Source organism: Cyprinodon tularosa, unplaced genomic scaffold (genome assembly GCF_016077235.1).
Source record: "Cyprinodon tularosa strain WSP-4 unplaced genomic scaffold, ASM1607723v1 ctg229, whole genome shotgun sequence".
NCBI lineage: Eukaryota > Metazoa > Chordata > Actinopteri > Cyprinodontiformes > Cyprinodontidae > Cyprinodon > Cyprinodon tularosa.
Window position 1 is genome coordinate 514639 of NW_024038856.1, and position 11693 is coordinate 526331.

An 11693-nucleotide genomic window follows, 5' to 3' on the forward strand; every position below is an offset into this window, starting at 1 on the left:
GCACATTCACAACTCTGTACCTGCTCCTGAGAGGGAACGCCTAATTAAACACATTTCTACCGGTGCACGCTATATTTAAAAGTTGCTGTTTGCATCGCTCACACAAGCTTACTCTCCAAAAGAAGATGTGCAATTTTTCTAGGTCAGACACGTGTAGGATGGCCTTACATAAACATATCGCCAGAATGATTGACAATCAGGAGGACCACTTATTTTGACGATCCACCCATAAAAAGAACATCCTACAATATTCCTTTAAGTGACATCCCAAACCCTGTAGTGAGTTCAGTCCTTAAATAGTGAGTCTGTTGCTCTGTTAAAATTCATGGGCTGCGTCCTCCGAAGGCCAGATTCGAAGGACGTTTACGTAATAGCACGGCGCCGAGGTCTGGTCAGATTCCAAGACTTCTCGTTATGCCCCCTACAAATGCGTCCTTCTTTTTGCCCAATTTCTATGAGGTTCCATTTGTGTCAAAAATAAGCAGATGTAAAATGTCTAGATGTTGTGCTGTTGTTGCATATGTGTTGTCTGCATATGTCTAAGTTTCACATGTATTTGTTGCATATGTAGATGCTGCATATGCCTATGCTGCATATGTAGATTCTGCATATGTGTATGTTGCATATGTAGATGCTGCATATGTAGATTCAGCATATGTATGCAGCAACAGTAACATCTAGACATTTTACATCTGCTTATTTTTGACACAAATGGAACCTCATAAATTTCAAGGACGGGTCCGATGTATCCTCGCTATCCGTGGATATCCCAGTATAAGTGTATTCTCGTTATGAGTTCGTATGAAATCGTACGAAAAGTTGTGCACCGTAATTTCGTACGTTTTGGACGTTTTTTTCGTCATATGTGCATGCGCATCTTACGCACCATTCAAGAACATAGAATTTAATATACAATTAACCCTAACCCTGACCCTAACCCTACGATCTAAAACAGCAAGCCACGTAGTTAGAGACATGAAGTGATTATTGCACTGTTTTCCCCAGTTTTACGTCCATCCGCGGATCTGCTTTATTGTCTGTCTGCCTGCGCATGCGCACTGATCTGTTTTTTTGAGGAAAAACATCCAAAATGTACGAAATAGTGTGCATAACTTTTCGTACGATTTCATGCGAACTGATAATAGGATTCATTGCGAGACCGAGCAAGCTGGCTGCTCCGTGATCAGAGGAAATAATACTTGACGCCGAACAGTGGTGAATATTGGAAGTTCAATTTAATATAATACAAGTATGAATAGTTTCCTTAATAGTATTGAGTCCGATATGTGGCGGTAATGTTTAATTTATCTAAAGGTTTTTATCAGTTACTGTGTAAATGAGTTTGGCTGTAATTTAAGGACAGATTCTAATATATCTGCAGCATGGGGACTATAAATCTGATATTTTTATTTTTCCATTGCTGTTTTGCACAATTTGCTTAAAAATATTTTTTGTCGTTGAATATAATATATTTTGCAGATATATTTTTTATACATATGTTGTTTAGATTTACATATATACTTCTACCCCTTTTGTAGAATAGAATAGAATAGAATATAAAATTTCTTTCTTGTCCCACAATGGGCAAATTTACAGCAGCAGAAAGATCATATAATAAAATGGTCACACAAATGTGGACCTTAGAAAAATGTTTAAGAATAAGATAATAGTGAAGAGTTGAAAAATAAACAATAATATACTGTACTGTAAAGTTTTTTTTTTAAAATATCAAATTGTGCACCTAGAGAATAAATAACCAATATCCAGCTATGGACATTTTTACAGTAATGGACATTTGAAAATAGCAGAAACATCAGAGATGTGCAGAATGACAGCAGCATGTTATTTAACTGACTAAGGTTTCTATCATTACATTTGCTTTTATTTGTTCCTGCTCACGATGGTTTCATCTTTATTCCACTCTGGATTCACATGAGTGCAAACTTTGTTCACTTTACAATAAAAAAAAAAATGAAAAAGAAACAGTTTTCAAAAGTTCGTTATCCATTCTTTTTTCTGCTTTTTGTGTCAACTGTCATGGTTGCTAAGCGACAGGTGGTGAAAGCCACTGAAGGGTAGACCTGTCTGAATTCACAGCCAAAACTCTTCCGGTCTTATTTTCAAGGACCTGGAAGGATCCAGTCCAGGTAGGCCGCGTCCTTGGAGGATGCAGCCCATGAATTCGAACAGATCCTGTGTCAGTTGCAGGCTTGCTAGAATTCTACAGCAGGTGTAACAGCGGCTTGATGGAGGAGGAAGCCCGTTCCTCCAAATGTTAACTTCGCTAGTTTGCTCCATCTTTGTCACACTTACAGAAAATCACAAGTTAGTGGATGAAAAAAAAACGTAACAAATTCCAAAATGGAAGTTCCTCTGAAATAGTTTTATTTGACCGTATTCGTTTGTTCTAAGAAAGCGGCAAATGTAGCCACAGAGCTACAGCCATGCACATGGGGCGACACTGTGTTGCCATAGTGGGGACTGCTTCACTTTTCCATGGGGGGATAGAAGCCATCCCATTTTGTATATAGCCCCCACTTTTAATCAAGGTCCCTTACACAGCTAGGAGTAAGACTTCATTGGGAGTGACACTTGATAGTGCTTAGGGGGCGGTTTGGCCCAATCGTCACTCTGGCTTAGATTCAACAGGAAGGGAAGAATAGGTCTCACGTAAAAAAAACTTTTATATTATATTATACTGAAGAACTAAACTTTATCAACTGGTTTTATTTATCCGTGCAAGATTGGAATTCCCACTGGTAAGATACATCCTAATCCTACATCTGACCATCTTATTAGGAATGTTGGCCTGGTGGTTAGGGCATAGAGCTTGGAATCCTGAGGTCGTGGGTTTGAAACCCACACCGGCTCTCTGAGCAAGACCTTTAACCCCACACTCTGCTCTCCAGGGACCCCACGATGGCAGCCCCCTGCTGCTCAATGGGATGGGTTAAATTAAAGGTAACATTCTGCAATGTGAGATCAATAAAGTTCAATTGTTATATTATTTCACTGACTGGAAAAGGTCCCTGGCCTGTTTCCTTGAGGCAAGAAAACATCTCTCCATGGAAGTTTGAGAGTTCTTCCTGTTTATAGATGGGTTTTCTCTGGGTACTCTGGCTTTTCCTCACAGGCTAGAAAGCACCACAGCACTTCTTGATTATTGACTGAGGGAGGTAGCCACCTGTTAGAGTGCTAATTATAAAATTATTGTGTGGACATATGAAACATTGAAAGAAAGAGGATGTTACATTTCTATGCTGTGAATCAACCAGAAGGGTCATAAACTTTTATGACCTCCAGTCAGAATCACACGGTTGTGTGACTTCCATCCAGCCAGTTGGTCAATTCACACTATCTTGTTACCTGCATCCTCCCAGACAATCATTACTGGCTCTTCTGTTTTGGGCCCGCCTGTTTGATGTTGTAAACTGTTAATAAAAGGCTTTGCTATGAAGGGATCGGTGTGAGAAGGTGCTGGTTATCCTACCAGCTGTTGGGAGCTGGAGAAGTTCCACCTTTCTCCAGCAGAGTCCGCCGTGGATCCTTCTGAGTGAGCCTCCTTCACAGCTGCAGCCCATCAGATCATCAGAGGATCCACTATATAAGCTGTCTTCAGACCTTGCCTCAACGCAGCAGTGTTGATCCAGTTGGTCAGCGCCTAAGCCTAGACTCTCAGTGAATCTTTGTGACTTTGAATCCAGCCTGGATTCTAACCGTTGTCTCTGTCTTCCAGGAAACCAGTTTCTCCTCTGTGGAGCTCAGGAAGAGCTAACCTGCCGAGCCGACCCTCAGAGCCAAACCCGAAGAACCTCAGTGAACTTCCATGCAGCTCTGGACTAAGAGCTGGAAGACCCAAAGCCAAGGTCTGCCCAATACTAGAAGTGAGACGCTGAAGCAGCAAACGGACTCTGCTGATCAACTCCTCTCCAGATCCAACAGAGACCCTCCCAAAGCTAACCACAAGAACCCTCAAGGTACAATCAGTAACTATCAAGAAAGCAAGCTCCAACGTGCATCGCTAACTGAACTGTCTCTCACGCAGACTCCGGTGAACCAGTATCCAGGCCCGAACCAGAACCAGTATTATCAGTGTGCTTGTGACCAAATAAACTTGTTGAACTTTTATTCCTGTGTCCGTCAGTGGTGTTCTGCATAATTGGGTCACTCTTAGAGTACCCATCATGACAGAACACTGCGGCCAAACTCAAGGCCCAGCAGATCACCTCACCCGGCGCTTGGAGGAGCAGGATGCCCAAATTCAAGGACAAACCCAAACGCTCCGTGAGTTATATCGCTTGGTTGATACTCATCATCATATGCTTCAGAGCTACGCTAGCTACTTGAACAGCGCTAATGCAGCACCGGTTCCTCAACCATTTCCGGGTCCAGTTCCACCTCCGAGGTCACCAGCAGTGACGTCATCTGATTTCCGCCCAAGTCTTCCAGAGAGATTTTCTGGTAACATGAAAGATTGCAAAGGATTTTTATTTCAGTGTCGTTTGATTTTCCAGAGCTCTCCAGGCAGCTTTTCCACAGATTATAAAAAGATAACCTTCATCCTTTCTCAGCCAGCAGGAAGAGCCTTGGGGTGGGCTCAGGCAAGATTTGCCACTGACGATAGCCTTAATTGCTATTAGTCTGACTTCATCTCCGAATTTACCCAGGTTTTCAATCAAGAAACAGATCAAACTATTGACTCTCGAGCTCTTTTCAATTTAAAGCAGGGAAATTCTTCTGTGGCAGAATTTTCCATCAACTTCCGGGTTAAAGCGGCAGCTTCTGGATGGAACCAAAATGCTTTGAAGGGAGCCTATTTTATGGCACTAAATGAGCACATTAAGGATGAACTCGCAACTCTCAATGAGCCTGCTACCCTCGAAGAATTAATTCGTTTGACGATCAGATTGGATAATTGAATCCGTGCCAGAAACAATTCTAGATCGAGAAATCAGGGGACACTTTCCTCTGCCTCACACAACGTGACTGTTTGTTCTTCCCCCACAGAGCAGCTGCCCATACAGAGACCTAAGGCCCAGTCTCACCCTCTGCCTATTCAGGCCTCTCATTCTGGTGAAAGAGATGTCGAACCCATGCAGGTGGGACACACCAGGCTCACCCCTGAGGAAAGACAAAGACGTTTTCTGAGTAAATTATGCATTTACTGTGGTGAGAGTGGACACTTCATCGCTTCCTGTCCGGCTAAATCAAAAGCCTGGGCCCGCCAGAGGATCTGAGGAGTCTGGCGGGCCAAATTAACACTAAGAAATCTCCTCGATTGTTGCTTCCTGCCACGTTGTTTTGTGCTAACCAAAGCCTCTCCTTTTCTGCATTCATCGATTCAGGCTGTGAACGGAACTTAATCGATTCGAATCTCGTCCAACAACTTCAAATAGAAACCATTCCTCTGACTCAATCTCTTAGTGTTTCTGCCATTGACGGGAAGAGACTTCACCAAGTTACCCATCAAACTCAACCCCTCAAGCTACTTCTTTCAGGTAACCACCGAGAGACAATAACATTTTTTGTTTTTCCTTCTGCATGCTCTCCCCTGGTGCTTGGTTTCGAATGGTTGGAGAAGCATAATCCACACATAAATTGGACTGATCGTCACCTGGAATCATGGTCTACTGCTTGCCATGAAACATGCCTCCGTTCGGCTGCCCCCTTGGTGGGGCCTCCTAGAGGTGGGGGGGAGATGGACTCTCCTGACCTTTCTTCTGTTCCTTCCGAGTACCATGACCTGGCTCCTGTCTTCAGTAAGGTCAGTGCTACGTCCCTACCTCCACACAGACCATATGACTGCGCCATTGAGCTATTACCTGGAGCTCCACTACCTAGCAGCAGGTTGTACAACATTTCCAAACCTGAACGAGAGACCATGGAGAAGTACATAAAGGAATCCTTAGCTGCTGGAATAATCCGCCCATCTTCCTCTCCACTGGGCGCCGGGTTCTTCTTTGTTGGTAAGAAAGACGGATTTCTTGAGACCATGTATTGATTACCGAGGTTTGAACCAAATCACAATAAAGAATAAGTACCCACTTCCTCTACTCGCCTCAGCATTTGAACCTGTACAAGGAGCCACAGTCTTCACAAAACTGGACTTAAGGAATGCTTATCTTCTTAGGATCCGAGATGGAGATGAATGGAAAACAGCCTTCAAAACTCCCTTGGGTCAATTCGAATATTTGGTGTTGCCTTTTGGTTTAACTAACGCTCCAGCCTGTTTCCAAGCCCTCGTGAACGATGTCCTCAGAGACTTTTTAAATGTGTTTGTGTTCGTCTATATTGACGACATACTCATCTACTCGAGGAACCTTTCTGAACATAAAAGGCATGTCCGTCTTGTGTTACAGAGACTACTGGAGAACAAGCTGTTCGTTAAAGCAGAGAAGTGCGAATTTCATCAGTCTTCAGTCACCTTTTTGGGGTTTGTGCTCGAGGGCGGCCAGGTAAAACCATCTGAGGACAAAATAAAAGCCGTGTTGGAATGGCCAGTTCCAGAGAACCGCAAACAGCTACAGAGATTCCTGGGCTTTGAAAATTTTTATCGTCGGTTCATCAGGAACTATAGCCAAACTGCCCTTCCCTTAACTTCTCTGACCACTGTCAAACGCACTTTTCAGTGGACTCCCGAGGCACAATCTGCATTTGATAAATTGAAATCTTTATTTTCCAGAGCACCAGTGTTAATGCAGCCTGACCCTGCTAAACAGTTTATCCTCGAGGTGGACGCTTCAGATTCTGGTGTTGGAGCGGTCCTATCCCAGAGACTGGACACGGATCAAAAGATCCATCCATGCGCATTTTTTCTCCCGTAGACTTTCATCCGCAGAGCAGAACTATGATGTGGGAGACCGTGAGCTGTTGGCAATCAAATTGGCGCTGGAGGAATGGAGACATTGGCTTGAGGGAGCTGAGCACCCGGTTCTTGTGTGGACTGATCACAAGAACCTGGCCTACATCCAGTCAACCAAGCAAGCCAATCCCCGTCAATCCAGGTGGTCCATCTTTTTCTCACGGTTTAATCTCATCATTTCCTACAGACCCGGATCCAAGAATGTCAAACCCGATTCTCTCTCTCGTCTTTACTCCGTCGATCATCCTGAGACACCTGAACCAGTCCTTCCGGCTTCCTGCACTGTAGGAGTGGTTAACTGGGAGATCACTGATCTTATCAATTCCGCCCTGGCTACTGAACCCGATCCAGGTAACGGTCCAGCTAACCGAACCTATGTGCCATCTTCTGTCAGGTCCCGTCTCATCCAATGGATGCATGCAGCCAAGTTTTCTGCCCATCCGGGGGTCAGTAGAACCGTCGCCTTGATCTCAAGACGCTTCTGGTGGCCAACCCTCCATAGAGATGTCAAGGAGTATGTGTTGGCTTGATCCACATGTGCCCGAAATAAGGCCTCACATCAACCACCTTCTGGCCTGCTACAGCCACTTCCGGTTCCCTCGCGTCCATGGTCCCTTATAGCGATTGACTTCGTCACCGGCCTCCCTATTTCTCGAGGTATGTCCATTATCCTCACCATTGTTGACCGTTTTTCGAAGGCCTGCCATCTCATTCCCCTTAGGAAAAATCCTACGGCCTTCCAGACTGCCCAGCTCCTAGTTAAGCACGTCTTCCGCCTACATGGCATCCCCCAGGATATCCTCTCGGATCGGGGTCCTCAGTTCGTATCCCAGGTTTGGAAGGCATTCTGTTCTGCACTCGGCTGTAAACCCTCTCTGACTTCAGGTTACCATCCTCAATCCAATGGACAAACAGAGAGGATGAACCAGCAGCTTGAATCAACCCTTCGTTGCCTCACATCCAACAATCCCGTCGACTGGAGCCAATATCTTACATGGATCGAATATGCACACAACTCCCTCAAATCCGCTTCCACTGGACAATCTCCCTTTCAGGTCAGTCTCGGTTATCAACCTCCACTTTTCCCCGCAGACGAGAGAGAGATTTCAGTCCAGTCAGTCAATCACCACATCAGACGCTGCCAGAAGATCTGGAGAGAAACCATCGCCACCCTCAACCGATCTTCTGAGATCAACAAACGCTTCGCTGACTCCAGGAGACGTCCCGCCCCCGAGTACTCTGAAGGCCAGGAGGTATGGCTGTCCACTCGAGACATTCCCCTCAAGGGGATGTCTCGAAAACTCTCGCCCAAATTTATAGGTCCCTACAAGATTTCCCGAGTCATCAATCCATCTGCCGTCCGTCTCCAACTGCCTCAGTCTCTCCGGATTCACCCAACCTTCCATGTTTCCCAAGTTAAACCTGTCATCTCGAGTTCTCTGTGCCCGCCTTCCGACTCCCCACCACCCGCCCTGGAGGTCGATGGTCACCCTGCCTTCACCGTTCGACGCATCGTGGACTCCCGTCGACGAGGTCGTGGCTGGCAGTACCTCGTCGACTGGGAGGGCTACGGACCGGAGGATCGCCAGTGGGTTCCGGGCTCGTACATCCTCGACCCTGCCCTAATCGAGGAGTACGAGCGTTCCTGCCCTTCGACCTCTTCCCCACCGCCAAGGGGCGGTCGTTGAGGGGGGGGTACTGTTGGGAGCTGGAGAAGTTCCACCTTTCTCCAGCAGAGTCCGCCGTGGATCCTTCTGAGTGAGCCTCCTGCACAGCTGCAGCCCATCAGATCATCAGAGGATCCACTATATAAGCTGTCTTCAGACCTTGCCTCAACGCCGCAGTGTTGATCCAGTTGGTCAGCGCCTAAGCCTAGACTCTCAGTGAATCTTTGTGACTTTGAATCCAGCCTGGATTCTAACCGTTGTCTCTGTCTTCCAGGAAACCAGTTTCTCCTCTGTGGAGCTCAGGAAGAGCTAACCTGCCGAGCCGACCCTCAGAGCCAAACCCGAAGAACCTCAGTGAACTTCCATCCAGCTCTGGACTAAGAGCTGGAAGACCCAAAGCCAAGGTCTGCCCAACACTAGAAGTGAGACGCTGAAGCAGCAAACGGACTCTGCTGATCAACTCCTCTCCAGATCCAACAGAGACCCTCCCAAAGCTAACCACAAGAACCCTCAAGGTACAATCAGTAACTATCAAGAAAGCAAGCTCCAACGTGCATCGCTAACTGAACTGCCTCTCACGCAGACTCCGGTGAACCAGTATCCAGGCCCGAACCAGAACCAGGGGGCGGTTTGGCCCAATCGTCACTCTGGCTTAGATTCAACAGGAAGGGAAGAATAGGTCTCACGTAAAAAAAACTTTTATATTATATTATACTGAAGAACTAAACTTTATCAACTGGTTTTATTTATCAGTGCAAGATTGGAATTCCCACTGGTAAGATACATCCTAATCCCACATCTGACCATCTTATTAGGAATGTTGGCCTGGTGGTTAGGGCATAGAGCTTGGAATCCTGAGGTCGTGGGTTTGAAACCCACACCGGCTCTCTGAGCAAGACCTTTAACCCCACACTCTGCTCTCCAGGGACCCCACGATGGCAGCCCCCTGCTGCTCAATGGGATGGGTTAAATTAAAGGTAACATTCTGCAATGTGAGATCAATAAAGTTCAATTGTTATATTATTTCACTGACTGGAAAAGGTCCCTGGCCTGTTTCCTTGAGGCAAGAAAACATCTCTCCATGGAAGTTTGAGAGTTCTTCCTGTTTATAGATGGGGTTTCTCTGGGTACTCTGGCTTTTCCTCACAGGCTAGAAAGCACCACAGCACTTCTTGATTATTGACTGAGGGAGGTAGCCACCTGTTAGAGTGATAATTATAAAATTATTGTGTGGACATATGAAACATTGAAAGAAAGAGGATGTTACATTTCTATGCTGTGAATCAACCAGAAGGGTCATAAACTTTTATGACCTCCAGTCAGAATCACACGGTTGTGTGACTTCCATCCAGCCAGTTGGTCAATTCACACTATCTTGTTACCTGCATCCTCCCAGACAATCATTACTGGCTCTTCTGTTTTAGGCCCGCCTGTTTGATGTTGTAAACTGTTAATAAAAGGCTTTGCTATGAAGGGATCGGTGTGAGAAGGTGCTGGTTATCCTACCAGCTGTTGGGAGCTGGAGAAGTTCCACCTTTCTCCAGCAGAGTCCGCCGTGGATCCTTCTGAGTGAGCCTCCTTCACAGCTGCAGCCCATCAGATCATCAGAGGATCCACTATATAAGCTGTCTTCAGACCTTGCCTCAACGCCGCAGTGTTGATCCAGTTGGTCAGCGCCTAAGCCTAGACTCTCAGTGAATCTTTGTGACTTTGAATCCAGCCTGGATTCTAACCGTTGTCTCTGTCTTCCAGGAAACCAGTTTCTCCTCTGTGGAGCTCAGGAAGAGCTAACCTGCCGAGCCGACCCTCAGAGCCAAACCCGAAGAACCTCAGTGAACTTCCATGCAGCTCTGGACTAAGAGCTGGAAGACCCAAAGCCAAGGTCTGCCCAATACTAGAAGTGAGACGCTGAAGCAGCAAACGGACTCTGCTGATCAACTCCTCTCCAGATCCAACAGAGACCCTCCCAAAGCTAACCACAAGAACCCTCAAGGTACAATCAGTAACTATCAAGAAAGCAAGCTCCAACGTGCATCGCTAACTGAACTGTCTCTCACGCAGACTCCGGTGAACCAGTATCCAGGCCCGAACCAGAACCAGTATTATCAGTGTGCTTGTGACCAAATAAACTTGTTGAACTTTTATTCCTGTGTCCGTCAGTGGTGTTCTGCATAATTGGGTCACTCTTAGAGTACCCATCATGACACTGTAGGGAATTAATGTGCACCAATGATTAAAATATATACATGTCTTTCACATTGAATAAAGGTCTTGCTTTAAAAGTCTAAAAAAGTTTGGTATGCTGCAGAAAAGAGACAGAGGGTCTGGCATGCTGCTCAAAGTGCAACTTTAGATCAGAGCAAGATGCTGCTCTAAGGGTTCTAAGTGCAACTTTAGATCAGAACAAGACAGTGAGTCTGGCAAGTCCCGCTAAAAGTGGCTTCTGCACTGAGGCTAAGTTAAGAGTGCACAGATGTCCAGCAAACAGACAGCCGAGCCCAAATAAGGCCTATGTATGAGACATATGCTTGAAGAATAGAAACACAGAAAGTTTAAGTACCAAGATTATGCCAACCATGTTTAATGTGAAATGCTATAATCATGAATCACTGAATGAAAACTTTGCTCTGCAATGATCACTGAATGAAAACTTTGCTCTGAAATAATAATGACTGGAATATGATGTGTTTTTGATTTAATGGCAACATATGTTATTATGACTTATAAGAGATATAATCATGACCTGTAATAAAGTGTTTTTTAATTAAATATATAAAAAATATGTTTTGAAAAGGACTTTCCTCCGGTAGGATAAAATTAATTAAACTTAACTGAAGAAAATGTATCTAAAATGATGAAAAGAAAGGAGGAGCTTGGGGGAGGAGCCCCCAACAGCCTGAAATGTATAAAAGGGAAGCTGTTTCATTGTATGTTCAGTTGTTCTCCGGAGATTATCTCAGTGTGTATGCTCTGTGTTTTTCAATAAAACACTCTGGACCTGGAAGACCGCAACTTCTGCCTGTTTTTTTAGATTTCTGGTTGAAGACTTTTCTGCTTTTTGAGAACTTTGAATTTTTATAAAACTTAGCTTCAATTTTTAAGTCGTTGGGAAGAGAACATCCACGACAATTGGCAAGCCAGCGGCGGAGAAGAGCAAAAAGGGG